We start from the raw sequence: 4580 nt of genomic DNA on the forward strand, positions 1-4580 counted from the left end.
TGAAATGATTAATGGTATTTGACCTGAGCCAGTTACCCAATGACATTCATTTGGCTGCTAAATCTGAATCTACCTTATGCTAAAAAAGAAAATACATCCAGGGAAAGAAAAGACTGACTCAATCAATCAGATCCCCAAAGGAGAATTTTACCTGTACTGCAGAGTTACTGGTTGGGAAAGAACATAACTTGCACATTTCCTCTTGGGAAATTCCTTTTGAGAGGCAAGAATTGTGGATTACAGAGGCCGGCAGAACATGCCGGCAATGGTAAAAGTTCCTTGGGCTTTTGTCCAGGTAGAAATATCTGACCACCAAATAATTCTGAACTTTGCCACCAGCTCCCTGTCCCATGGGGACTCCAGGCTTCCTGGGTCTTCTTTGCTCAGGGCCCAGGTGACCAGAGTCTTCAAAACCTCCAGTCCAAGCACGAGACATGGTCCAATCCCAGAAGCAGTAAGGGGACATAACCTTGCCTGTGCCCAGGGCGTGGGGGAACCCTTTCCTCTGTCAATCATTAGCACAGGGCCTGCCTTCGGCCAGGCTTTGCTTCTCTGATTTTATACAACAGTACGTTCTGCCTCAGTTTCCCCATCTGTTACACAGGGATCAACTACTTGCCCCTCTCCCCTGCAGTCCCATGAGGTGAATTAAGCCTAGCCCCTGAAGCTTAGGGAATCCACCCAAAGCTTTCTGTAAATACGAGTCTGCTCTCCCTTCCCCGTGCATCAGCCTCTTCCTTCCTCCCTGCAGAAGCAAGTGCATCCTATGAAAATTCACAACGGGTGCCTGGTTTTACCTCCCTGGAATCCGTAAGCATCTGGCTCCCTGGTTCATTCCAGAGGAAGCCAGCCAGCCGGGGCCAGGTGCAGCACCGCCAGGCAAGAGCCCGGCATGGGAGATGTGTCACCACAACATTATAGCATGAAACCCAGTGCTGATGGCGCACACCTGTAATCCTAGCTCCTCAGGAGGCTAAGATACGAGGATATGAGTTCAAAGCTGGCCCAAGGCAAGAAAGTTCATGAGCACTGCAATTAACCAGCAAAAAAAAGCCAGAAATAGAGCTGTGGCTCAAGTGGTAGAGCACCAATCTTGAGCCACAATGTTAAGGGACAGTATTCCGGCCCTCTTGAGTTCTAAAAGATTTTTAGGACAGACCAAGCCTCTACCCAGGCTCCTCAGCCTGGGGCAGCTTTGGGTCTGTGCCCCATGGGTACCAAACTCCACAGACACCCACATCTGTTAGACAGCGTGACACATATCTGTAAAGAATCTGCTCCAGTCATTCTGTGAACTCCATAATGCCTTACATGGCTTACCCCCACCTCAGAGCCGGGATGCAAATGCGCGGAAACAGCTGCTCTTCTGCAGCGTTTAGGGCACAATGACAAGAAAAATAGCTGGGCCTGTGAAATACAGATGAGTCAAGTTTTCCAGATAGTTTCAATTCACGCTTATTTGAATTCAGAGATATAGAACCTGCAGCTAAGGAGCAGTCCTTGCGCTGCTAATCTGCTCTCTTCTTCCCATGAAGCACTTGTGTCTGAGAACTGGGTGTCACCCCGGAGATTCCCTTCCTCTCACATTCTGACCCCTCAATTGAGGGAAAAAAAAATAAGACAGAAAAGACAGTAATAACCCCCCAAACAGCAGCCACCTCTCTGCCGTGAGCCACAGTCACAGTGATCCAGTGCCTGCAAGGACCCAGGGTAACCCAGCACCCAGCACCTCACCTGCCTAATGTGAGAGTCTGTTCTCCAGACCCTGGTCCTCATGGTCAGGAACACCACATGCATGCATGCATGCGCGTGCGCACGTGCACGCGCACACACACACACACACACACACACACAGTGCACTTCTGCTCCAACCCTGTTTCCAGTCCCTGGATGTTTGGTGCTGACAGAAACACAACACCAGACTCTGGTTCCACAGGGGAAACTGCGTCCTTCATTCATTGAATGGTGCCTCTGAATTTCTCACTGAGCTCAGAAGCAGTGGGAGACAGCAGAACAAGAGATTTGAATTACACGGCCTCTCTGGCTTGGACCAACCGTACATTTTGAAAATGGAGAATTCCTAAAATGCTTACTTGGGAAATGACGAGACTCTCATTCTGAATCCTCAGGGAGATTCAGGCAGCTCTGCTCCCCATCACCACCACCCCACCCTGCACAGATCTGGGTTAAAGGTCCCGAAGGCGGGATGCACATAATCCAAAGATTTGCCCATGCTTTGGGTGGGCTTCTTTCTCAGGCACCCTATTCTATGTATTATCCTGGACCTCATATCACAGATATGATCAAGCATCATCTATGAAAATCGGTCAATGTAGTCACTACTTGAAGTCCTTTGCTACCTGCAATAGACCTGGGGGATAGGCAAAGAGGGAACATGGTAAGTCTGGTCCAAAGAGGAAAATGTTTGGGCGATGGGTACTCTGTTCCTTAGGAAAGACTGGCACAGAAAACCAATCCTGCTTTCAAGACCTGTGCTTCAGACACAGGCAGAATGGAAAACACCTGGCTAGCAGAATGCCGGCCACCCAGAGCTGCTCATCACCACCAAAGACACCTCCCAGTGTGGACCCCACCAGGAAGATTTATGTTTCTGTTCTTTGCATCATTAAAACCAATGATCAGTGCCATGTTCTGGGTGGGTTTCTGCTGAGCCAATAAGTACCCCTCAGAGATCAAGCAGTCATTCATCTACAGGTTTTTGTTGGACAGAATCATCTGTAAGTTGAGAACAGCCTCAGAGGTTTGGGGGAGAAGGTCTGTCAGAGGCTCAGGACAAGGGCTGGCCCTGTGGGAGCAAATCAGAAAGGGACTGGGGTTAAGGGAAAGCAGGAAGAGCCAGGAAGGAGAAAGAAGGAATCAAATGAGAATTTAATTAACAGGCCATGGCTATTCACCTAGATAGCAGAAGAGACTAGACTTCAGTTCAGAAGATCATTTTCTTTCCTCTTGGGGTTATTGCCTAGGAAGGGTGCTATCATAAGGAGAGATCCTAGGTGAACTGTTCATCTCTACCCATTGCTACAAACACATTTTAAGTGTGAGCCAGCCCCTAGACTGAGGTCCCCAGATAAACAGGACCCAAGTTCTCTCCTTTGAGAAAGTCAGTCTAATAGAGGTATAAAGGCACCAACCAATATCACCACCAAAAGATAAAATGCAGTAAGGACAAGCATATAAGTATAAAATTCCATCCGAGACTATGAGAATAGTAATTGATCTATAGCATCTGAAGAAGGTAGGGATATTTGATCTGGGTTTGGAAGAATGATGAAGAGTTCTGGATACAGAGGAGAAAGTCAGAGAGAGCGAGAGAGACTCCCAACCAAGTAACTTGTCATCTCAGAAGAGAAATGCGAAAGCCAAACTTGGACCTGATGAAGAAACAGATAAAATGGTGAAGGGCCCAAAACTAAGAAAGAAGAAACATTTTTTTTTTCCTGCAGAGGTCTGTATAACCACATGACTCCTGGAGAAGGGGGTGGGAGGGATGGCCACTGGGAAAAGCCAGAGCGCAGGTGTGCAGTATGGCCCCAGCTATGCAGGGGTGAGCAGGGGTGAGAGAGGCCCACAGGTCAGGGGTAGGGCCTGTCTTTATTAAAATGCTGTTTTGTTCGGCATGGATGCTTTTTTTGATATTGCATTAAAACCGTATTTATGTTTATTTCTGAGCCTTTTTAAATGTGTCACCCTGGCAAAAGCAACCTAACCATGGCTTCCAGACCTCACTCCCAGGAGGGGCCCACAGGGTCCCGGGGCACTAGTCAAAATAGCTCTTGAGGGCAGTCATGCCTGTCCGCACTTAAATCTAGGGGGTTTTTTTTTCTTCTCTTTTTTTTTTTTGTCTGCTCTGTTGTGAATTTTATCAAATAAAAACGTTGAAAAGAGAAAAGAGAGGTTTTGAATTGGAAGGCTCAGCGCTCTCCGCTAGAAAACCAGCCTAGATGTTGCCATTACCCTGAGGAAAACCAGGAGGTGAATTGTAACAAATACATAAAATCCACCTCACCTCCACATGAGGCGTCTTAATGCAGTCCTCGCAGAGCCCATGCTGGCCCAGCTGTGTCGTCCAGGTAGAAAGAGGCCTTCCTACGAAGCCCAGGCCCGGGCCAGGCAGACACGGTTTGCAAAAAACACAGGAGACTCCACAAGTCTCAGCATTTAACAACTTCCTTAAATCCGGGTCCTGCTGACTGCTCTCGCCTTCAATGATGCTGTTAAGTAATTCAGTTTGAAAAACTCTTTACGGAGATCAATTTTACTAATGCACACACAGCATAATGGAGGCAGGGCCACCAGAGGGAGAGGAATAGCGGGCTTTTTTTGTTTTGGGTTCTTTTTTTTCTTCTTAAATCAGAGAACAAGAAGGAGAATTAAGCGATCAGGTTGGAGCTGCAGCCTGGGGGTTGACTTCCCTATGGATTAACATTTCCTGACTTTGCGCTTTGCAGAAAGGTTACAACTATTTATGCTGTGCACAAGCTATGCATAATAATTACAATCACTGCTGGCTCTAACCAGGACGTTCACTGGGATTTCGACGCAGGCATCAGGACCCCTGC

Source organism: Dipodomys merriami, unplaced genomic scaffold (assembly GCF_024711535.1).
Source record: "Dipodomys merriami isolate MVZ:Mamm:240054 unplaced genomic scaffold, mDipMer1.0.p SCAF_9, whole genome shotgun sequence".
Taxonomy (NCBI): Eukaryota; Metazoa; Chordata; class Mammalia; order Rodentia; family Heteromyidae; genus Dipodomys; species Dipodomys merriami.